General features: G+C 46.8%; 1 long non-coding RNA gene across 1 annotated transcript in view; it reads left to right on the top strand.

Annotated features, from left to right (window-relative positions):
* Positions 1-26,096, top strand: part of LOC134921200 (uncharacterized) — a 424,043-nt gene that overhangs the window by 25,101 nt on the left and 372,846 nt on the right. The window contains exon 2 of the long non-coding RNA XR_010177473.1: positions 25,152-25,316. This is a non-coding gene — a long non-coding RNA (uncharacterized LOC134921200). The remainder of the gene's footprint in view (positions 1-25,151; positions 25,317-26,096) is intronic.

Raw genomic sequence — 26,096 nt, 5'->3', positions numbered from 1 at the left:
ATGTATAAGGATGCTACTACTACTGGGGTGCATTATGTATAAGGATGCTACTACTGGGGGGGCATTGTGTATAAGGAAGCTACTACTACTGGGGTGCATTACATATAAGGACGCTGCTACTACGGGTGGGGCATTACGTATAAGATGAATAAGATTGTGCTACATTGTGGTGTAATTTTAAATGGGGGTACTATTGTGTGGTCATGCCCCTTGTGAGACCACACCCATTTTCCCGGCGCACACCAAAGGAATATGGGAGGGTGCAAAATCTATAGTTTGCAGGGGGGCGCCGAACACCCTAGTACCGGCCCTGGCTATGGGCATTGTATGGTGGTCACTGGGATGCGCCTTGTATTGAATATCTCTCACTGGAATGGTAGACAGAGACATTGTGATTTATTTTTTCTTCTACACTGCAAGGAAAAATGTGAGACCAGTGGGTGTTTAACAATGGATGAGACCCCAGTCAGAATGATCTATTTTATAGTGATCTTTTACCAAGTCGGTGCTAATCTTTGGAACTCCCTGCTGTTGGATTAAGTAGTAATAATCATTTAATGTGTCTACTTGTCACTCTGGTGTGGTGACTCTGCCTACCAGTACAATGCCTCACCTACTGGTGTGATCACCCACTGTGACACAATCTTTCTGCTGAGGCCACTACATGAGACCACTTTTCATATTTTTCCAGGGCCACTTTAAATTCCCAATCTGCCCTTGTCTGGCATAGAAGAAACTGGAATGATAAATCAAAGTAAATGTACCAAGAGGGTATTGACAAGACATTAGAAAGTTATCGGAAGATGGAAACCATTTTTAACATTATCTTATACTGTGAATTTCTTACCCTGTTTCCAAGACAAAGACATAGGGGGTCATTCCGAGTTGTTCGCTCGTTGCCGATTTTCGCATGCGCATGGTACGCAGTGCGCATGCGCTGAGTATTTTAGCTCAAAACTTAGTAGATTTACTCACGTCCGACCGAAGAATTTCCATCGTTGAAGTGATCGGAGTGTGATTGACAGGAAGTGGGTGTTTCTGGGCGGAAACTGGCCGTTTTCTGGGAGTGTGCGGAAAAACGCAGGCGTGCCTGGATAAAACGCGGGAGTGTCTGGAGAAACGGGGGAGTGGCTGGCCGAACGCAGGGCGTGTTTGTGACGTCAAACCAGGAACGAAACGGGCTGAGCTGATCGCAGTGTAGGAGTAAGTCTCGAGCTACTCAGAAACTGCTAAGAATTTTCTATTCGCAATTCTGCTAATCTTTCATTCGCAATTCTGCTAAGCTAAGATACACCCCCAGAGGGCGGCGGCCTAGCGTGTGCAATGCTGCTAAAATCTGCTAGCGAGCGAACAACTCGGAATGACCCCCATTGTCAATAATTAAGTTAACTTGTTAATTAAGTGAAAGGAAGACATGATATTTCTGCTGCAGGGTACACTGGGCTCCACAAGGATTGGACAATGGGGTGTAGAGTAGGATCTTGATCCGAGGCACCAACAGGCTCAAAGCTTTGACTGTTCCCAGAATGCACAGCGCCGCCTCCTATATCACCCCACCTCCCAGCACAGGAGCTCAGTTTTGTAAGTTGGTGCTGCAGTAAGCAGGCACTTAACAGAGGGGCTGCTCCAAGTAGCCCTAAGAATAGCTTTTTATGAAGTTAAAAGTGAAGACTTCAAGGGCAGCAGCGGTGGTAAATGACTTGTGAAATTCACTGCTGCAGCTCCAGGTCTCCCCAGCGGCGCTGTACACTCCCGAGCCCTGGTTGCCGAGTACCTACAGCGGAGGCTCCGGTTTTATTCACGTTAGACACACACGGCTGGGGCTCTCCAGGATCGCGTGGCCGCGCTTCGGGAGGTGGTAAGTGGGTCCCGCTTGTGGGAGCCAGTCTTTATCGCGATCCGGCGCGGTCAGTGGGAGGCGGGCCACGCATGCTGGCGGTGGACACTGTGGATACAGGCGATCCCACTAGATCACCAGGGCATGGGCGCAGGTCAAGTCTTCTCTCTAAACCAATTCTTATATCGCCCACAGTACCCGGTGGTTTTGCCAGCAGAGGGGATAAGGCTTAGACCTGGGGATAAGGGATAAGCCCCAGGGTGCCATTTCTAGCAAGTGTTCCCGCCCTGGAGCTGCATATCTGTCATTTCCTCACTCCCTGTCAGTGTCTGCGGCGCCATTATCCCTCAGCTCACTGTTCCTGGGACTGCTTGGGCAAATCCTCCTATGTAAAGCCGCCTGGTTGTCAGCGCTGTGCCTTTACATGACACTTAAGTATTCTACCTGCCTTTTTAGACAGTGATAGTTAAGAAAGAGTGCACTTAGTCAGGGTTTTATAGTACAATTACCCTGTGATATACATCCAGTTCTTACTGTTTACGGTTATATCTATTGTTGTATAGCTGTGTAAGCTAGTCCAGTGCAGTGTTATTGTCAGTAATAACCTCTGCATTGTACAACTGTGACTATTTGTGTGTGCATTTGATAGCTGAGTGTTGTCCATTTCGTGTCTTTCACTCAACCTGCTATCTCTATATTCCATAACCTGAGGGGGCTTGGTGCTTAAGGTGTTATCTAATATAGGATTTTCACAAAGATATACTGTATTACGTATTTTTCTCTGTGATTTAGTCACCATATCTCTCCTTTATCTCTGCTAGTTCTGACTGCACTGCGCAGGGGTTTGGGTTCAGAGGTATAGTGCTGCTGATAATTGTACTATGTTAACCTCATACTGCAAGTTATATCATGTCTGCTTCTGAGGGTAACGGTTCTGGGGCGGAACACACTGCCGGTGTTGCTGACGCCATGGGGCCATATGAGGAGAATATAGCAGCTGTGGGCTCTGGTTCTGGGGGCTCCTTGCCCCCCAGTGGGACTGTGGCAACGGAGGCACATACTGACCCACCGTGGGCCGATTTTTCCACGCTTCTGCATACGCTAGTTCATAAACTAACTCCCCCTATGGGACCCCCAATGCCGGTACAACCGTATGTGGTCCCTGCAGCTAACCCGCCGTGGGCGGACTATTTATCTGCTCAATTAAAGAAGTTGAACCAGTCCTTGACTACTAAAAAGTCTGACCAACGCTCGCCTAAGTCCAAGAGGTCCTCTAAGCGAGCACTTATCTCCTCACAATCCACTGCTGTCACTGACACCTCGTCTGATGAAGACGGCACATTTACTGACTCCTCAGGTTCTGACTCAGATACGGCTGATGGGGAGGGTAGTTCACATGTGGATGTTCCTGACCTGTTGGAGGCTATTAAGTTAATTCTGCAGATTACGGATGATCCCGAGCCATCCGTCCCTCCTAAGAAACCAGATAGGTTCAAGCATCAGAAAGTGGTTAAGCAAGTTTTACTTCACTCTGACCACCTAGTGGATACGTCAGGAACCCTGGGAAAACCAGAGTACGAAGTTTGTGCCTCAAAAGAAGATGCTGGCTTGCTATCCCCTCGCGCCAGAGCTGTCTAAAAATTGGGAAACGCCTCCTCCAGTAGACTCACATCTGGCTAGGATGGTGGTTTCCTCAGCTCTACCTGTCACTACCGTCACGTCTCTAAAAGAGCCTACGGATAAACGTGTGGAGGGTTGTCTGAAAGCGATTTACACCCTCACGGATGCTGCACAAAGGCCCACTATTGCAGCTACATGGGCTGCAGAGGCTATTGAAGCATGGGCCTTGGAGTTAGAAGCTGAAATCTCTTCTATTAAAGAGGCGGCTTCTGATGCCGGTATCCTAGCAGCCAAGGCCTCCACTACGTCAGTCCTGGCTCGCCGGATATTGTGGCTGAGATCATGGTCTGTGGATCTGGATTCTAGAAAAACCCTGGAGGTACTCCCTTTCAAGGGAGATATTCTGTTTGGGGAGGACTTAAATAAGATTGTGGCTGACTTGGCTACTGCCAAAACTGCCTGTCTGCCTAATACCGCTCCTTCTGTGTCGAAGGCTAAAGGTACGTCCTTTCGCCCCTTTCGTCCTTCAGGTAAAGCAAAAGGTCAGGCGTACCATAAGCAGGCCCGCACTTCCAAACCTGGTAAGCCGAAGCCCAAAAGAGCCTGGGCTGCACGTCAGCCAGCTGCCAAGACCGATAAGCCTGCCGCATGACGGGGCGGGCCTCCCCCTGGGGAATCCCAGGGTGGGGGGCCGGCTTCTAGGGTATACCCAGGAGTGGTTGAAGACCACTTCAGATGCCTGGGTAAGGGAAGTCGTCACTCGAGGTTACGCCATAGCCTTCAAATACCGACCCCCTCATCGGTTTTGCCAGACAGACGTCCCTTTGGACCAGACAAAGGCAAAAACTCTACACTCGGTGGTACAGACCCTCCTGGATACAGGAGTCGTAGTACAGGTGCCTCTTGCTCAGAGGGGCCGGGGATACTATTCACTGCTGTTTCTAGTCCTGAAACCGAATGGGTCCTCCCGGCCCATTCTCAACCTCAAGGCATTGAACAGGTTTGTGAAGATTTCCAAGTTCCATATGGAAACCCTTCGCTCTATAGTTCTGGCCTTGGAACCTGGGGACTACATGGTCTCCCTGGACATACAGGATGCTTACCTGCATATTCCTATAGCAGTGTCACATCAACAATACCTGAGGTTCGCTATTGGCAACCTACATTACCAGTTTTGGGCGTTACCTTTTGGTTTAACAACGGCTCCGCGAGTCTTCACCAAAGTTATGGCGGTGATGACGGTGGTACTCCGCCATCAAGGGGTCAGGATACTGCCGTATCTGGATGACTTGTTAATCCTGGCAAATTCCCCAGATCTCCTGCGTCATCTGGATATGACGGTCCGGTTTCTACAAGCCCACGGGTGGCTAATTAACTGGAAGAAATCCTCCCTGGTCCCTGCTCAGAGCATGGTGCACCTGGGAGCGTTGTTGGACACTCACAACCAGAGGTTGTTCTTGTCTCAGGAGAAAGTCCTGAAGATTCAGGACAGGATTCGTTGCTTCCTTTCTCGTCCGCAAGTGTCGATACATTCGGCAATGCAGGTGCTGGGCCTAATGGTATCAGCATTCAACATGGTGGAGTATGCTCAATTCCATTCTTGCCCCCTCCAGAGGCTGATTCTAGCCAAGTGGGACCGCCTGCCTCACCGGATCAGGTCTCAAATGATCTTCTTGACTCCGGAGGTCCGTCTGTCGCTACACTGGTGGCTCCGGGACCAACAATTGTGCAGGGGCCGTCCCTTCTGGATATCCAACTGGGTCCTGTTGACGACAGATGCCAGTCTAAGAGGTTGGGGCGCGGTGCTGGAGCAACACTCCCTTCAGGGTCGGTGGACCAAGGAGGAATCTCTCCTCTCGATCAACATTCTGGAATTGCGGGTGGTCTTCAATGCGTTGAACCTGGCCCAGCATTTAATTCAGAACCGTCCTGTTCAAGTACAGTCGGACAACGCCACCACAGTGGCTTACATAAATCATCAAGGCGGCACTCGAAGCCGTTTGGCAATGAAGGAAGTCTCACGGATTCTACGTTGGGCGGAACGCCATCTACCGGCCATATCGGCAATATTCATTCCGGGAGTCCTGAATTGGGAAGCGGACTTTCTCAGTCGACAGGACGTGCATGCCGGCGAGTGGGGCCTCCATCCAGAATTGTTTCAACTCCTAGTTGAAAGGTGGGGCCTTCCAGACGTGGATCTGATGGCGTCTCGACACAATCACAAGGTTCCAGTCTTCGGAGCAAGGACAAGGGATCCTCAAGCAGCATTCGTGGATGCGCTGGCGGTGCCGTGGAGGTTTCGGCTGCCGTATGTGTTCCCTCTGGTGTCACTCCTGCCCAGGGTAATTCGGAAATTCAAGCAAGAAAAAGGAAATCTGCTTCTCATAGCTCCAGCGTGGCCCAGACGGCACTGGTTCTCAGACCTGGAGGGCCTATCGTCAGAGCGTCCAATTCTACTTCCACAACGCCCAGTCCTTCTCGTTCAGGGCCCCTGTGTCTACCAGGACCTAGCCCGGCTATCTTTGACGGCGTGGCTCTTGAAGCTTCCGTCTTGAGGGCTAAGGGGTTTTCTGAAGGGGTCATTAAAACTATGTTGCGGGCCCGGAAACCGGCTTCTGCTCAGATTTATCATAGGGTCTGGCATTCCTACTTTGTTTGGTGCGCATCAAACAATTATGACACTTCCAAGTTTAGTACAGACAAACTTTTGGCTTTTCTGCAGCAAGGACTAGATTTAGGCATGTATCTGGCCTCCCTCAAGGTTCATATTTCTGCCTTGTCGGTGTGGTTTCAGAGAAAAATTGCGACTTTACCTGATGTTCATACTTTCACTCAGGGTGTGTTGCGTATCCAACCTCCCTATGTCCCGCCTGTGGCTCCTTGGGACTTGTCGGTGGTTTTGGAGGCGTTGCAGGAGCCTCCATTTGAACCTCTTGGTTCAGCTGACCTTAAGTGGCTTTCCCTTAAGGTGGTGTTCTTGCTGGCTATTGCCTCTGCTAGAAGAGTGTCGGATCTGGGTGCCTTGTCTTGTAGTTCCCCATATCTGATTTTTCACCGTGACCGGGCGGGTCTTAGGACTCGTCCCGGATATTTACCTAAGGTGGTTTCTTCGTTCCACCTTAATCAGGAGATTGTGGTTCCGGCCTTTGTCTCTCCTTATTTGTCTCCCAAAGAGCTGTCTTTGGATGTGGAACGGGCTCTCCGTATCTATGTGAAGAGAACTGCTTCTATTCGAAAATCTGATTCTCTCTTTGTTTTGTTTGGATTTTACAAACGTGGATGGCCTGCTCACAAGCAAACTCTGGCCAGATGGATTAGAATGGTGATTGCACATGCTTATGTGAAGGCTGGTCTCTCGGCTCCTGATCACATTAAGGCACATTCTACTCGGTCTGTTGGACCTTCTTGGGCGGCCCAACGTGGTGCGACCCTTGATCAATTGTGCAAGGCGGCTACATGGTACTCAGGGAACACGTTCATAAGGTTCTATGCCTTCGATACTGCCGCTTCCCAGGATGCTTCTTTTGGACGCCGGGTTCTTGTGCCCGCTACAGTGCATCCTCTCCCATAAGGAACTGCTTTAGGACATCCCCATTGTCCAATCCTTGTGGAGCCCAGTGTACCCCACAGCAGAAAACGAGTTTTATGGTAAGAACTTACCTTTGTTAAAACTCTTTCTGCGAGGTACACTGGGCTCCACAAGGCGCCCACCCTGACACACTTAGCTACTTTGGGTTGGTATGGCATTAGCCGCTGACACTTCTACTGTCGCGAGAGTGTGGTGTATGTGGCTACTAACCGTTGTCGTCTCTTTTCCGGCTACTGCATTGGGCTGGTTAACTAAAAACTGAGCTCCTGTGCTGGGAGGCGGGGTGATATAGGAGGCGGCGCTGTGCATTCTGGGAACAGTCAAAGCTTTGAGCCTGTTGGTGCCTCGGATCAAGATCCTACTCTACACCCTATTGTCCAATCCTTGTGGAGCCCAGTGTAACTCGCAGAAAGAGTTTTAACAAAGGTAAGTTCTTACCATAAAACTCGTTTTTCCGAGAGATGTATCAAGCCACGGAGAGAGATAAAGGGGGTAATTCAGAGTTGATCGCAGCAGCAAATTTGATAGCAGTTGGGCAAAACCTTGGGGGTAATTCAGACCTGATCGCTTGCTATCGTTTTTTGCAGTGCTGCGATCAGGTCAGAACAGCGCATGCGTATGCACCGCAATGCGCAGGTGCTTTGCACGGGTACAAAGCGGATCGTTGCTGTGCAATGGGATTTATGAAGAATCCATTCACACAGCCGATCGCAAGGAGATTGACAGGAAGAAGGCGTTTGTGGGTGGCAACTGACCATTTTCAGGGAGTGGTTGGAAAAATGCAGGCGTGTCCAAGAGTTTGCAGGGCGGGTGTCTGACGTCAATTCCGGCCCCGGACAGGCTGAAGTGATTGCAGCGGCTGAGTAAGTCATGGGCAACTCAGAAACTGCACAAAGTTTTTTTGTATCACTTGGCTGCACATGCGATCGCACACTTGCACAGCTAAAATACACTCCCCGGTGGGCGGCGACTATGCGAACGCAGGACTGCAAAAAACAGCTAGCGAGCGATCAGGTCTGAATGACCCCCATGTGCACTGCAGGAGTGGCAGATATAACATTTGCAGAGAGAGTTAGATTTGGGTGGGTTATTTTGTTTCTGTGCAGGGTAAAAAATGGCTGCTTTATTTTTACACTGCAATTTAGTTTTCAGTTTGAACACACCCCACCCAAATCTAACTCTCTCTGCACATGTTATATCTGCCCCCCCCCCCCCCTTCAGTGCACATGGTTTTGCCCAACTGCTAACAAATTTGTTGCTGCGATCAACTCTGAATTAGGCCCACAGTTGGGTATTTTCCCAAAGCAAATTATGCTTCTAACTACAGGTATAATTTCATGTACTGTGCTGGATAAGTGACAGAAGATGATTGGGTGCTTTGGACATTTCCACTTTCTCTCTGTCCAAGGCTTGATACATCTCCCAAAGAGTGCTGTATATAAAATATATGTCTAGCTGCTATTCAGTAGGTCAGGAGCACCAGCAGTATAGTAATAGTCATATCAGTAATAATTTGCGGACCCTGTGAAATTATCATGCAATAAAGAATGTAGGCTCAGTCAATGAATACATAAAACATTTGTAGTTTATGTTAAAATATAAAACATTTATTATGAAGAATATTTAACAAATAATATTTGCAAGATATCTCAGAAAACAATCGGTTTTGGAGGCTGCCCACAAATATTAAACAGCCCCTGAATGTATGTATTGGGGGCTGCAATAGATATTGAAGATATCTGTTACGCACACCAGTGCTAACAGGAGTATACCGGTGTATGAACAGAGAGGGAAGCGAAGCAAACGAACTCACAGACAGTATAACATAACATACACAGGAGGTGATGGAATAACTAATAAACACAAAGTGAACGGAGAAGCCCATAGGCTCAGGAATTGGGTGTCTCCCTAGTGTCAGGAATGCTCAGATGGAATAGAGCGGACAATGAAGCGATGTGTAGTGATTTAACATGTGGAGCACCTGAAATTATGTTGCTAAGAGCAACAGAGAAAACCCCAAAGGGTTACCAACGGGTGTGGGAATAAACTCCTTGGTCAGAGATAGAAATATAGACACAAGGAGAGTATCCACAATCCTAACCCCCACTTGCAGGGCACAGGTTCAGCTTACTGCCACTAAACTGACACCTGGACGCCCTGCACAGTGAGGGAGGATTAAGCAAGCAGGTCTGAGAGTACAGCCGCAAACCTGCTAGGTTCACAGAATAGCAAAAGAACCCCAGCAGGTCAAACAACTGACTCCAGTCTTACTGCTAGGTCCGGATTGGCAGAATGAAGTACCGAATCCCAAGGCCTATTCGCAGTAAGCAACAAGTAAATACAAAGTCACACAGTACTAGCTAACTCTCTGGAACTGACTAACAAACAAAGATTCAGCAGCATTTGCCTAGCCTGAGAGGATGGTTTATATAGCAGGTGCTGTCCACGCCCCACTCAGACCTCAGACTGTGAGCACAAAACCAGCGCCGGATTCCCTGCCGTGCACAGAGCCTGTAACCACTACACAGTAAAAACCCGGACCGGAGTATCAGCTGCGCTCAGGTTACTTCGCTAACACTTGCCTCCCGGTTGCCATGGCGACGTGGCAGCACAGAGCAGGAGATCCTAACAATATCTGCTGCATTCCTCTGGTGTCACTCCTGCCCAGGGTAATTCGGAAGTTCAAGCAAGAAAAAGGAAATCTGCTTCTCATAGCTCCAGCGTGGCCCAGACGGCACTGGTTCTCAGACCTGGAGGGCCTATCGTCAGAGCGTCCAATTCTACTTCCACAACGCCCAGTCCTTCTCGTTCAGGGCCCCTGTGTCTACCAGGACCTAGCCCGGCTATCTTTGACGGCGTGGCTCTTGAAGCTTCCGTCTTGAGGGCTAAGGGGTTTTCTGAAGGGGTCATTAAAACTATGTTGCGGGCCCGGAAACCGGCTTCTGCTCAGATTTATCATAGGGTCTGGCATTCCTACTTTGTTTGGTGCGCATCAAACAATTATGACACTTCCAAGTTTAGTACAGCCAAACTTTTGGCTTTTCTGCAGCAAGGACTAGATTTAGGCATGTATCTGGCCTCCCTCAAGGTTCATATTTCTGCCTTGTCGGTGTGGTTTCAGAGAAAAATTGCGACTTTACCTGATGTTCATACTTTCACTCAGGGTGTGTTGCGTATCCAACCTCCCTATGTCCCGCCTGTGGCTCCTTGGGACTTGTCGGTGGTTTTGGAGGCGTTGCAGGAGCCTCCATTTGAACCTCTTGGTTCAGCTGACCTTAAGTGGCTTTCCCTTAAGGTGGTGTTCTTGCTGGCTATTGCCTCTGCTAGAAGAGTGTCGGATCTGGGTGCCTTGTCTTGTAGTTCCCCATATCTGATTTTTCACCGTGACCGGGCGGGTCTTAGGACTCGTCCCGGATATTTACCTAAGGTGGTTTCTTCGTTCCACCTTAATCAGGAGATTGTGGTTCCGGCCTTTGTCTCTCCTTATTTGTCTCCCAAAGAGCTGTCTTTGGATGTGGAACGGGCTCTCCGTATCTATGTGAAGAGAACTGCTTCTATTCGAAAATCTGATTCTCTCTTTGTTTTGTTTGGATTTTACAAACGTGGATGGCCTGCTCACAAGCAAACTCTGGCCAGATGGATTAGAATGGTGATTGCACATGCTTATGTGAAGGCTGGTCTCTCGGCTCCTGATCACATTAAGGCACATTCTACTCGGTCTGTTGGACCTTCTTGGGCGGCCCAACGTGGTGCGACCCTTGATCAATTGTGCAAGGCGGCTACATGGTACTCAGGGAACACGTTCATAAGGTTCTATGCCTTCGATACTGCCGCTTCCCAGGATGCTTCTTTTGGACGCCGGGTTCTTGTGCCCGCTACAGTGCATCCTCTCCCATAAGGAACTGCTTTAGGACATCCCCATTGTCCAATCCTTGTGGAGCCCAGTGTACCCCACAGCAGAAAACGAGTTTTATGGTAAGAACTTACCTTTGTTAAAACTCTTTCTGCGAGGTACACTGGGCTCCACAAGGCGCCCACCCTGACACACTTAGCTACTTTGGGTTGGTATGGCATTAGCCGCTGACACTTCTACTGTCGCGAGAGTGTGGTGTATGTGGCTACTAACCGTTGTCGTCTCTTTTCCGGCTACTGCATTGGGCTGGTTAACTAAAAACTGAGCTCCTGTGCTGGGAGGCGGGGTGATATAGGAGGCGGCGCTGTGCATTCTGGGAACAGTCAAAGCTTTGAGCCTGTTGGTGCCTCGGATCAAGATCCTACTCTACACCCTATTGTCCAATCCTTGTGGAGCCCAGTGTAACTCGCAGAAAGAGTTTTAACAAAGGTAAGTTCTTACCATAAAACTCGTTTTTCCGAGAGATGTATCAAGCCACGGAGAGAGATAAAGGGGGTAATTCAGAGTTGATCGCAGCAGCAAATTTGATAGCAGTTGGGCAAAACCTTGGGGGTAATTCAGACCTGATCGCTTGCTATCGTTTTTTGCAGTGCTGCGATCAGGTCAGAACAGCGCATGCGTATGCACCGCAATGCGCAGGTGCTTTGCACGGGTACAAAGCGGATCGTTGCTGTGCAGTGGGATTTATGAAGAATCCATTCACACAGCCGATCGCAAGGAGATTGACAGGAAGAAGGCGTTTGTGGGTGGCAACTGACCATTTTCAGGGAGTGGTTGGAAAAATGCAGGCGTGTCCAAGAGTTTGCAGGGCGGGTGTCTGACGTCAATTCCGGCCCCGGACAGGCTGAAGTGATTGCAGCGGCTGAGTAAGTCATGGGCAACTCAGAAACTGCACAAAGTTTTTTTGTATCACTTGGCTGCACATGCGATCGCACACTTGCACAGCTAAAATACACTCCCCGGTGGGCGGCGACTATGCGAACGCAGGACTGCAAAAAACAGCTAGCGAGCGATCAGGTCTGAATGACCCCCATGTGCACTGCAGGAGTGGCAGATATAACATTTGCAGAGAGAGTTAGATTTGGGTGGGTTATTTTGTTTCTGTGCAGGGTAAAAAATGGCTGCTTTATTTTTACACTGCAATTTAGTTTTCAGTTTGAACACACCCCACCCAAATCTAACTCTCTCTGCACATGTTATATCTGCCCCCCCCCCCCCCTTCAGTGCACATGGTTTTGCCCAACTGCTAACAAATTTGTTGCTGCGATCAACTCTGAATTAGGCCCACAGTTGGGTATTTTCCCAAAGCAAATTATGCTTCTAACTACAGGTATAATTTCATGTACTGTGCTGGATAAGTGACAGAAGATGATTGGGTGCTTTGGACATTTCCACTTTCTCTCTGTCCAAGGCTTGATACATCTCCCAAAGAGTGCTGTATATAAAATATATGTCTAGCTGCTATTCAGTAGGTCAGGAGCACCAGCAGTATAGTAATAGTCATATCAGTAATAATTTGCGGACCCTGTGAAATTATCATGCAATAAAGAATGTAGGCTCAGTCAATGAATACATAAAACATTTGTAGTTTATGTTAAAATATAAAACATTTATTATGAAGAATATTTAACAAATAATATTTGCAAGATATCTCAGAAAACAATCGGTTTTGGAGGCTGCCCACAAATATTAAACAGCCCCTGAATGTATGTATTGGGGGCTGCAATAGATATTGAAGATATCTGTTACGCACACCAGTGCTAACAGGAGTATACCGGTGTATGAACAGAGAGGGAAGCGAAGCAAACGAACTCACAGACAGTATAACATAACATACACAGGAGGTGATGGAATAACTAATAAACACAAAGTGAACGGAGAAGCCCATAGGCTCAGGAATTGGGTGTCTCCCTAGTGTCAGGAATGCTCAAATGGAATAGAGCGGACAATGAAGCGATGTGTAGTGATTTAACATGTGGAGCACCTGAAATTATGTTGCTAAGAGCAACAGAGAAAACCCCAAAGGGTTACCAACGGGTGTGGGAATAAACTCCTTGGTCAGAGATAGAAATATAGACACAAGGAGAGTATCCACAATCCTAACCCCCACTTGCAGGGCACAGGTTCAGCTTACTGCCACTAAACTGACACCTGGACGCCCTGCACAGTGAGGGAGGATTAAGCAAGCAGGTCTGAGAGTACAGCCGCAAACCTGCTAGGTTCACAGAATAGCAAAAGAACCCCAGCAGGTCAAACAACTGACTCCAGTCTTACTGCTAGGTCCGGATTGGCAGAATGAAGTACCGAATCCCAAGGCCTATTCGCAGTAAGCAACAAGTAAATACAAAGTCACACAGTACTAGCTAACTCTCTGGAACTGACTAACAAACAAAGATTCAGCAGCATTTGCCTAGCCTGAGAGGATGGTTTATATAGCAGGTGCTGTCCACGCCCCACTCAGACCTCAGACTGTGAGCACAAAACCAGCGCCGGATTCCCTGCCGTGCACAGAGCCTGTAACCACTACACAGTAAAAACCCGGACCGGAGTATCAGCTGCGCTCAGGTTACTTCGCTAACACTTGCCTCCCGGTTGCCATGGCGACGTGGCAGCACAGAGCAGGAGATCCTAACAATATCTGCTGCATTCCTCCTATTGTGATTGCAAAGCAGCCACCAAAAGTTTCTATGGCAGTTGGTAAACTGCGAAACTCACCAAGCTCCAGAATGTGAAGCATTTCTGAGCTTGGCCCGGCAGCTAATGCCATTTCTAAATGGCGTTTCTATCCCGTGAGCTACATTATGCAATTCTTCCCAGGAGATGGATCCTTGGGATCCCTCTGCATTACTGTCTGCTCTCACATACGCAGTCTGACGAATGCACAAGTGAAGTAGCGCAGCCGGGGTCTAAACTCAGAAGTAAAGTGATCGCATTAGCGATTATTTTACTTCTTATACATTGGAGGGACGGGCATGATATTGATACTCATTTTGGCATAAAAGCTACACCTCTGGACTCACAAAGAGTCATCCTTCAGCACTCAGGAGAGGAAAAACCCCCTTGGGGGGAAACCTCTGGGGAACCATGGCCTCAGGATTGCCCTTCCCTCTGGGCATTAAGAGGTATACTAATAGGGGGATCAGTATGATATCCCGCGCACAGGATCCTATTGGTCGTAATACAGATGCCGGGATCCCGATGCAAAAAAAGCCGACAGGGGTGAGTAAGGGGTGTTTTCCCCTCTCTCCACTCCCTTAACCCTCCCTGTCCACAGCCTAACACTAAGCTCCCTCTTTGTGCCTAACTCTAACCCTCCCGCGGAGGTGCCTAATCCTAACCTCTGTCCCCACTGCCTAACCCTAACTCACCCTATGTACAGCCTAACCCTAACCTCTCCCGACCCGCAGCCTAAATCTAACCCCCCTGGGAGCTATGGCTAATGGGAGGGGTATACTACTTACCTATACCTGCCTATACTTGCCAATGGTCAACTGCTGTGTAGACTAAGAGGAAAAGATGCAAAAACATTGTTAGTGAACGAACAAGCAGAGAGAGAAACTGCAAACAGTGGTGTGGTTGTATAGAGAGACAAATCTCTCTATATAAATATGTTACTCTAACTATTGAGGACATGGAAAATGTCTAACATAAGGACAATTAACCCAAAGGGACAGTTGTTTTTATATAGTACACACACTGGGGGGGAGGGGGGGGGATAAGTTCTTTCTTATAGTAATAAGTGGGTACCTTCAGAATAGAAATTTAACCAGTAAATAATAAAAGCTATAAATTGCTAACATTTAGGGGTCAATTCAGTTAGGTACTAGTTGCCATTGCTGCGATGTTTCAACATCGGCAACGGCATCCAAACTCGCACTCCTTGTGGCCAGATAGGGCTGCGGGCACTTTTGAGTGAGTTTAGACTGCCGTAAAGTGCAGCTCTTGTAAGACAAACTCGCACCTAATTAAATTGACCCCTTAGTTGTTAAAATAGTTGACTGAGCAGTCGTATTCTGAACAAGTCTCCTAGACACAGAGGGCTTTCCAGCATCAATACAGTTTGCAATGGGTAATTTATACATGTGCACGGAAAGGTGTTTGAACAGAAATTACACGCCTGTGTACAGTTAACCACCCCCATTACCACCCCACATGCCGACTTCCTGTCAGTCACTTTGCAATGGGATCCTCTCTCTGAGTTAATATATCTGCCCCCAGTTCATTGATAAAAAGGTCACCCAGTTCACTGTCTCCAGAGGAGCGACTCTTCCAGTTTTGACATAGGGTAAACAAACAGAAAAATATAGGCTCCCCACTACTACTGTGGGCATCATGTGTATAAGTGGCACTACTACTATGCACTTCATGTGTAGAAGAGGCATTACTACTGTTGACAAGGGGCACTACTGTGGACATAGGGGGTAATTCTGAGGTGATCGCAGCAGCAAATTTTTTAGCAGTTGGGCACAACCATGTGCACTTCAGGGGGGGGGGCAGATATAACATTCGCAGAGAGAGTTACATTTAGGTGGGTTATTTTGTTTCTGTGCAGGGTAAATACTGACTGCTTTATTTTTACACAGCAATTTAGATTACCCAAATCTAACTCTCTCTACACATGTTATATCTGCCCCCCCCCCCCCCCTGCAGTGCACATGGTTTTGACCAACTGCTAACAAATTTGCTGCTGCAATCAACTCTGAATTACCCCCATAATATGTATAAGCAGTACTACTACTGTGGCCATTATTTGTAAGAGGCATTACAACTGTGGACATTATGTGTATAGGGGGCACTACTACTGTGGGCATTATGTGTATATAAGGGGGTACTATTACTGTGGGGATTATGCATATAATGGGCACTACTATTGTGGACATTAGGCGTATAAGCAGCACTACTACTGTGGGCATTATGTGTATAAGTGGCACTAACACTGCGCATCATGTGTATAAGGGGCATTACTACTGTTGACATTATGTATATAAGGGACACTACGGTGGGCATTGTATAAGCAGCACTACTACTGTGGGCATTATTTATAAGGGGCTTTGCTACTGTGGGCATTTTGTGTATAATGGGCACTACTGTGTAGCATAACGTGACTAGGGGGCGCTACTGTGTGATGTAATGTGAATAAGGGACACTACTATGTGGCGTACTATGAATCTGGGGCACTATGTGCGGTGTAATGTAAATAAGATTGTGATTTTGTGTGACGTGATTTGAATTTGGAGTACTTTTGTGTGGTGACGCCCCTTCTTTGTGAGACCACACTGCTTTTTTCAGCCAGCTAGCTGTCACTTTATGGGAAGGCTTAAATTTATAATTTGCAGGTGGGCACCAAACACCTTAGCACCGTCCCTGCCCCCACACCATCTGTATGTCCCATACTGAGCTGCCCCCTTCTGCATGATTTGTATTGTCCAATCTCCCCCATCATAGTCTCTGTTTTGCACTGTGCTCTCAATACCCCCCACCACACACACAATTACACAAGTATGGTAACTTACCTCCTGCATGTTATCCTCCTTACTGCCTCTGCGACCCCTCCCGTCGTCTTCAAGTGACACTTTGCAGATCTTTTTCCGTCACCCGACACTCTGCAAATCTCTCTGCCATAACTTTGACAGATGATGATCTAAACAACCATCATTTCTTGGTCAGACATACTATGTGTATAAATACGTAACTACTACATTTTGTTACGTACTATCAATTTTATTCATTTGTAATTTATCTATTTTATTGACTTTTTCATCCAAAACCAAGATCCTGTAGTCCTCATGTTATCTGCTACAGGTTTTATCTTCCCTAGTGCTAGGACCATGTTAGTATCATACAATACCCACAGTGTGCAGGGTACAGTCATATTTATAGAGCTACTGTAACTATCCTTTATATTAGAAACGACATTGTGTGTATAAGGGGCACTACTTCTGTGGGCTTTTTGTGTATAAGGGACACTACTGCTGTGTGCATTATGTGTAAGGGGCACTACTACTGTGGGCATTATGTGTAAGGGGCACTACTACTGTGGGCATTATGTGTATAAGGAGCACCACTGTGGTCATTATGTATAAGGGACACTACTATGGGCATTGTAAATAAAGCATTATATATAAAGGACACTACTGTGTGGCATTATGTGTACAAGGGCCACTACTACTGTGAACATTATGGGGGTATTTCTGAGTTGATCGCAGCAGGATTTTTGTTAGCAGTTGGGCAAAACCATGTGCACTGCAGGGGAGGCCGATATAACATGTGCAGAGAGAGTTAGATTTGGGTGGGTTATTTTGTTTCTGTGCAGGGTAAATAGTGGCTGCTTTATTTTTACACTGCAATTTAGATTGCAGATTGAACACACCACACCCAAATCTCTCTGTGCACATTTTATATCTGCCTCCCCTGCAGTGCACATGGTTTTGCCCAACTGCTAACAAAAATCCTGCTGCAATCAACTCAGAATTACCCCCTATGTGTATAGGAGCACTACTACTATGGGCATTATGTGTATAATTGGCACTACTACTAAGTGCATCATTTGTATAAGTAGTGATGTGCACCGGAAATTTTTTGGGTTTTGGTTTTGGATTCGGTTCCGCGGCCGTGTTTTGGATTCGGACGCGTTTTGGCAAAACCTCCCTGAAAATTTTTTGTCGGATTCGGGTGTGTTTTGGATTCGGGTGTTTTTTCTTTTTACAAAAAACCCTCAAAAACAGCTTAAATCATAGAATTTGGGGGTCATTTTGATCCCATAGTATTATTAACCTCAATAACCATAATTTACACTCATTTTCAGTCTATTCTGAACACCTCACACCTCACAATATTATTTTTAGTCCTAAAATTTGCACCGAGGTCGCTGGATGGCTAAGCTAAGCGACACAAGTGGCCGACACAAACGCCTGGCCCATCTAGGAGTGGCACTGCAGTGTCAGACAGGATGGCACTTCAAAAAAATAGTCCCCAAACAGCACATGATGCAAAGAAAAAAAAGAGGCGCAATGAGGTAGCTGTGTGACTAAGCTAAGCGACCCAAGTGGCCGACACAAACACCTGGCCCATCTAGGAGTGGCACTGCAGTGTCAAGCAGGATGGCACTTCAAAAAAATTGTCCCCAAACAGCACATGATGCAAAGAAAAAAAGGCGCAATGAGGTAGCTGTGTGACTAAGCTAAGCGACCCAAGTGGCCGACACAAACACTTGGCCCATCTAGGAGTGGCACTGCAGTGTCAGACAGGATGGCACTTCAAAAAAATAGTCCCCAAACAGCACATGATGCAAAGAAAAAAAGAGGCGCAATGAGGTAGCTGTGTGACTAAGCTAAGCGACCCAAGTGGCCGACACAAACACCTGGCCCATCTAGGAGTGGCACTGCAGTGTCAAGCAGGATGGCACTTCAAAAAAATTGTCCCTAAACAGCACATGATGCAAAGAAAAATGAAAGAAAAAAGAGGTGCAAGATGGAATTGTCCTTGGGCCCTCCCACCCACCCTTATGTTGTATAAACAGGACATGCACACTTTAATGAACCCATCATTTCAGCGACAGGGTCTGCCACACGACTGTGACTGAAATGACTGGTTGGTTTGGGCCCCCACCAAAAAAGAAGCAATCAATCTCTCCTTGCACAAACTGGCTCTACAGAGGCAAGATGTCCACCTCATCATCATCCTCCAATTCCTCACCCCTTTCACTGTGTACATCCCCCTCCTCACAGATTATTAATTCGTCCCCACTGGAATCCACCATCTCAGATCCCTGTGTACTTTCTGGAGGCAATTGCTGGTGAATGTCTCCACGGAGGAATTGATTATAATTCATTTTGATGAACATCATCTTCTCCACATTTTCTGGAAGTAACCTCGTACGCCGATTGCTGACAAGGTGAGCGGCTGCACTAAACACTCTTTCGGAGTACACACTGGAGGGAGGGCAACTTAGGTAGAATAAAGCCAGTTTGTGCAAGGGCCTCCAAATTGCCTCTTTTTCCTGCCAGTATATGTACGGACTGTCTGACGTGCCTACTTGGATGCGGTCACTCATATAATCCTCCACCATTCTTTCAATGGTGACAGAATCATATGCAGTGACAGTAGACGACATGTCAGTAATCGTTGCCAGGTCCTTCAGTCCGGACCAGATGTCAGCACTCGCTCCAGACTGCCCTGCATCACCGCCAGCGGGTGGGCTCGGAATTCTTAGCCTTTTCCTCGCACCCCCAGTTGCGGGAGAATGTGAAGGAGGAGCTGTTGACGGGTCACGTTCCGCTTGACTTGACAATTTTCTCACCAGCAGGTCTTTGAACCTCTGCAGACTTGTGTCTGCCGGAAAGAGAGATACAACGTAGGTTTTAAATCTAGGATCGAGCACGGTGGCCAAAATGTAGTGCTCTGATTTCAACAGATTGACCACCCGTGAATCCTGGTTAAGCGAATTAAGGGCTCCATCCACAAGTCCCACATGCCTAGCGGAATCGCTCTGTTTTAGCTCCTCCTTCAATCTCTCCAGCTTCTCCTGCAAAAGCCTGATGAGGGGAATGACCTGACTCAGGCTGGCAGTGTCTGAACTGACTTCACGTGTGGCAAGTTCAAAGGGTTGCAGAACCTTGCACAACGTTGAAATCATTCTCCACTGTGCTTGAGTCAGGTGCATTCCCCCTCCCTTGCATATATCGTGGGCAGATGTATAGGCTTGAATGGCCTTTTGCTGCTCCTCCATCCTCTGAAGCATATAGAGGGTTGAATTCCACCACGTTACCACCTCTTGCTTCAGATGATGGCAAGGCAGGTTCAGGAATGTTTGGTGGTGCTCCAGTCTTCGGCACGCGGTGGCTGAATGCCGAAAGTGGCCCGCAATTCTTCGGGCCACCGAAAGCATCTCTTGCACGCCCGTGTCGTTTTTTAAATAATTCTGCACTACCAAATTCAATGTATGTGCAAAACATGGGACGTGCTGGAATTTGCCCAGATGTAATGCACGCACAATATTGGTGGCGTTGTCCGATGTCACAAATCCCCAGGAGAGTCCAATTGGGGTAAGCCATTCTGCGATGATGTTCCTCAGTTTCCGTAAGAGGTTGTCAGCTGTGTGCCTCTTATGGAAAGCGGTGATACAAAGCGTAGCCTGCCTAGGAATGAGTTGGCGTTTGCGAGATGCTGCTACTGGTGCCTCCGCTGCTGTTCTTGCTGCGGGAGGCAATACATCTACCCAGTGGGCTGTCACAGTCATATAGTCCTGAGTCTGCCCTACTCCACTTGTCCACATGTCCGTGGTTAAGTGGACATTGGGTACAACTGCATTTTTTAGGACACTGGTGACTCTTTTTCTGACGTCTGTGTACATTTTCGGTATCGCCTGCCTAGAGAAATGGAACCTAGATGGTATTTGGTACTGGGGACACAGTACCTCAATCAAGTCTCTAGTTGCCTCTGAATTAACGATGGATACCGGAACCACGTTTCTCACCACCCAGGCTGACAAGACCTGAGTTATCCGCTTTGCAGCAGGATGACTGCTGTGATATTTCATCTTCCTCACAAAGGACTGTTGGACAGTCAATTGCTTACTGGAAGTAGTACAAGTGGTCTTCCGACTTCCCCTCTGGGATGACGATCGACTCCCAGCAGCAACAACAGCAGCGCCAGCAGCAGTAGGCGTTACACTCAAGGATGCATCGGAGGAATCCCAGGCAGGAGAGGACTCGTCAGACTTGCCAGTGACATGGCCTGCAGGACTATTGGCTTTCCTGTATAAGGTGGAAATTGAGACTGAGGGAGTTGGTGGTGTGGTTTGCAGGAGCTTGGTTACAAGAGGAAGGGATTTAGTGGTCAGTGGACTGCTTCCGCTGTCATCCAAAGTTTTTGAACTTGTCACTGACTTATGATGAATGCGCTGCAGGTGACGTATAAGGGAGGATGTTCCGAGGTGGTTAACGTCCTTACCCCTACTTATTACAGCTTGACAAAGGCAACACACGGCTTGACCCCTGTTGTCCGCATTTGTGTTAAAATAATTCCACACCGAAGAGCTGATTTCTTTTGTATTTTGACCAGGCATGTCAATGGCCATATTCGTCCCACGGACAACAGGTGTCTCCCTGGGTGCCTGACTTAAACAAACCACCTCACCATCAGAATCCCCCTTGTCAATTTCCTCCCCAGCGCCAGCAACACCCATATCCTCATCCTGGTGTACTTCAACAGTGACATCTTCAATTTGACTATCAGGAACTGGACTGCGGGTGCTCCTTCCAGCACTTGCAGGGGGCGTGCAAATGGTGGAAGGCGCAAGCTCTTCCTGTCCAGTGTTGGGAAGGTCAGGCATCGCAACCGACACAATTGGGCTCTCCTTGGGGATTTGTGATTTAGAAGAACGCACAGTTCTTTGCTGTGCTTTTGCCAGCTTAAGTCTTTTAATTTTTCTAGCGAGAGGATGAGTGCTTCCATCCTCATGTGAATCTGAACCACTAGCCATGAACATAGGCCAGGGCCTCAGCCGTTCCTTGCCACTCCGTGTCGTAAATGGAATATTGGCAAATTTACGCTTCTCATCAGACGCTTTCAATTTTGATTTTTGGGTCATTTTTCTGAACTTTTGTTTTTTGGATTTTACATGCTCCCTACTATGACATTGGGCATCGGCCTTGGCAGACGACGTTGATGGCATTTCATCGTCTCGGCCATGACTAGTGGCAGCAGCTTCAGCACGAGGTGGAAGTGGATCTTGATCTTTCCCTATTTTAACCTCCACATTTTTGTTCTCCATTTTCTAATGTGTGGAATTATATGCCAGTATCAATAGCAATGGCCTACTACTATATATACTGCGCACAACTGAAATGCACCACAGGTATGGATGGGTAGTATACTTGACGACACAGAGGTAGGTACAGCAGTGGCCTACTGTACCGTAATGCTATATATTATATACTGGTGGTCAGCAAACTGTGCAAAACTGAAATGCACCACAGGTATGGATGGATAGTATACTTGACGACACAGAGGTAGGTACAGCAGTGGCCTACTGTACCGTAATGCTATATATTATATACTGGTGGTCAGCAAACTGTGCAAAACTGAAATGCACCACAGGTATGGATGGATAGTATACTTGACGACACAGAGGTAGGTACAGCAGTGGCCTACTGTACCGTAATGCTATATATTATATACTGGTGGTCAGCAAACTGTGCAAAACTGAAATGCACCACAGGTATGGATGGATAGTATACTTGATGACACAGAGGTAGGTACAGCAGTGGCCTACTGTACCGTAATGCTATATATTATATACTGGTGGTCAGCAAACTGTGCAAAACTGAAATGCACCACAGGTATGGATGGATAGTATACTTGACGACACAGAGGTAGGTACAGCAGTGGCCTTCTGTACCGTACTCCTATATATTCTATACTGGTGGTCAGCAAAATTATGCACTGTACTCCTACTATATACTACAATGCAGCACAGATATGGAGTGTTTTTCAGGCAGACAAGTTAACGTATACTGGTTGTCACTGGTCAGCAAAACTCTGCACTGTACTCCTCCTATATAATATTATACTGGTGGTCCCCAGTCCCCACAATAAAGCAGTGTGAGCACAGATATATGCAGCACACTGAGCACAGATATGGAGTGTTTTTCAGGCAGACAACGTATACTGGTGGTCACTGTCAGCAAAACTCTGCACTGTACTCCTCCTATATAATACAGCTGCTCCCCAGTCCCCACAATTAAGCAGTGTGAGCACAGATATATGCAGCACACTGAGCACAGATAAGGAGCGTTTTTTTCAGGCAGAGAACGGATAAAACTGGTGGTCACTGATCAGCAAAACTCTGCACTGTACTCCTCCTATATTAATATACAGCTGCTCCCCAGTCCCCACAATTAAGATATAAGCAAGCACAAATATTTGCATCAACAATGAATAAATGGAGAGGACGCCAGCCACGTCCTCTCCCTAACATTTCCAATGCACGAGTGAAAATGGCGGCGACGCGCGGCTGCTTATATAGAATCCGAATCTCGCGAGAATCCGACAGCGGGATGATGACGTTCGGGCGCGCTCAGGTTAACCGAGCCATACGGGAGAATCCGAGTATGCCTCGGATCCGTGTAAAATGGGTGAAGTTCGGGGGGGTTCGGTTTCCGAGGAACCGAACCCGCTTATCACTATGTATAAGGGGCATGACTACTATCTACATTATGCATATAAGGAGCACTACTGTGGGCATAATGTGTATAAGCAGCACTACCACTGTTGGCATTATTTGTAAGGGGCATTATTACTGTGGGTATTATATGTATAATGAGTACTACTGTGTAGCATAACATGACTAGGGGGGCCCTACTCTGAGACGTAATGTGAATAAGGGATAGTACTATGTGGCGTACTATGAATTGGACACTACATGCAGTGTAATTTGAATAAGATTGTGCTTTTGTGTGGCGTAATTTGAATTGGGAGTACTGTTGTGTGGCCATGCCCCTTCCTTGTGAGACCACACCCCTTTTTTTGGCAGCTTGCTGTCACTTTACAAAGTATGGGAGTGCTCAAATTTATAGTTTGCAAGGGGGCGGCGAACACCCTAGCACCACTGCCTGTGTCCTATACTGAGCTGCCTCCATCTGACTGTTTTGTATTGTTCGCTCTCCCCCACCATAGTCTCTGTTTTATACTGTGCTCCCAAAACCCCCACCACACACAACTACACAAGTATGGTAACTTACCTCCTGCATGTTATCCTCCAGTCCTTGCTGCCACTGCGACCCCTCCCGTCGTCTTCAACTGACACTTTGCAGATCTCTTTGCCGGTCACCCCGACACTCTGCAAATCTCTTTGCCAGAACATTGCCAGATGATGATCTAAAAAACACAAAAGACTATCCTTAAGCACAGTACTAGTTTAAGTACAATAAAATGTCCATGAGTCAACCACATTTCCAATTTTCCTTAAACCAAACAACATACTTTCAAATTTATCAATTTGCCATTTATCTATTTTATTTACTTTTTCATCCCAAAGCAAGATCCTGCCTCATAGAGACTTATCTGCATCCACTGCCCTCTTTATTTCTGTAACGCTACATTTGTATTCTTAAATATGTAATTCCTTCTTGTGCTTCTCCTAATGTGTGCTTGTACCTATATTCCCTGTTCTGTCTATCTTATCTTGCCTTTCAGCTGACTATACTGCACTCTGTCTTCCTTACTCCCCTCCATCATACCCTGCTATGTAGGACTCACCTCCTCCTACCTGTCGTCCTGCATGGTAACTGGAAACTTCTGCAGCTGTAGATAGAATGTTACAGGAAGAAACATTGTGATGTCACAGGCTAGTGATGTCACAGGCTAGGTGTGATGTCACAGTAACCAGCAGCAAAGCTACTAAGTTAGAGCTTTCTTACATATACATATTTACATGAATTTGTAGTTTTTAAAAAAATGAGACTAGCAGAGAAAATGAACAATAGGGCAATGTTGTACAGAGTGCCTCAATATATAGGTAAAGGGAAAACAGAAGTGAAAGGCATTTCTAGACTAAATCACTACTAATATTTTATAAGGAAATAAAGCCGTACCATACACATAGGCATCACTCCCAATAATCTTTCATTACGTACCGGTGCCTTCCTAGGTATCTCATAGCATAAGATCCAACATATACATTGCAGAAGACGGCACTCGGATAAACAAAAACACTGTAGACAGCAACTGATTTCAACGTTTCAAAACTTTAATCTCGTCCTCAGGATACAGACATGCGTTTAAAGTGCAGTTTAAATACCTCCACCTCAGGTGACTTTCGCTGCTGAATTACCTGGATACGCCTATACATGACATTATCACAGGAGATCCGTCAGCACAGCCTCCACATTTAAAACAAATTATGACACACTGTGCAAAAAACATTAGACAATATATACAACTATGCAGACACAATGCAACATTATTGCAATATAATAAAATCAGTCTCAATCCCGTAGCCAATTTTATACAATACAAAATATTGTGTTCATACAGTAACCCTAAAGTGAATCTTGACTGCGAATAGAATCGTGTCTACCATTGGGTAGGTGCTGGTAATAGAGAATGGAGACAGTATGAAAGAGGTTGGTTTCAATGGAGGAGGTTTAATCATACTAATGATCAATTTGTTTCCTCTCTGGACTTACCAGGAACAAGTGATTCTGATGCTCAAGTGGACTATAGAGATGGCTCTAAGATGTCCCCTTTAGGAATGCGTACTCGCAAGAAAATCACAGGCGCCGACGAAAATACACGAGAGGTGGTGAGAGGAAGAGGCAGGGGAAGGGTCGGCAGGCCTCGCCTGGCACATAGACGTTAGTATTTAATTTATCAGCTCATCCTCTTTCGACCACTGAGACTAAGGTACTGAGTCACAGGTTGTCATTTGTGCCTACTACAAGGTTTAATGATTTACAGTGGAAGGTTGAGAAATTGAAATTAAACCGTCAACTGCGTTTGCAAGAATATTTCAGGGGTTCTAGATCTAATTCTCAGTCATATGCATGTGTTGTATCTGATATACCTGTACAAGTATTTAAATTACAGAGTAAAAATGTATTTGAGCCATACTTGAACAATGCTTCTATTAGGACTTTCTCTAGAATGTTAGACTATGAGGTATCTGACATGAGGAAGGGAAATGGTGGTAATAATCAAAATGTGTATGGTAATTTGAGTAGAAGCGAACGAGATGCTTTACTTGATCTAGCGGGGTATACTGATATCATCATACTCCCCGCCAATAAGGGCGGGGCGATTGCAGTACAGGATATACAGTATGTGTGAAATTGAGAGACAGCTGGCTGATTGCAAAGTGTACAGAGTGTTACCATCTGACCCGACTATGGCATTTACCAAGGAGTTATCAACATTGCTTACAGCAGGTTGTATTTCACAGGAGCTGTGTGCAGCGTTGATTCCGACAAATCCGGTGGTGCCGGTAATGTATACTTTGCCTATACATAAAGATCCTGTGTGCCCACCTGGACGGCCAATCATCGCCGCACGAGGATCCCTGTTTCAGATTGTTTCTACATATTTAGATACATTGTTGCAGCCGTGTATTATCAACAGTACAGGGTTTTTGTTAGACA

The sequence above is a fragment of the Pseudophryne corroboree genome, chromosome 1 (genome assembly GCF_028390025.1).
Source record: "Pseudophryne corroboree isolate aPseCor3 chromosome 1, aPseCor3.hap2, whole genome shotgun sequence".
In the NCBI taxonomy this organism is placed as follows: domain Eukaryota; kingdom Metazoa; phylum Chordata; class Amphibia; order Anura; family Myobatrachidae; genus Pseudophryne; species Pseudophryne corroboree.
The sequence above is the reverse complement of the archived record's forward strand: the minus strand, read 5'-3'. Positions and strand labels throughout refer to the sequence as shown.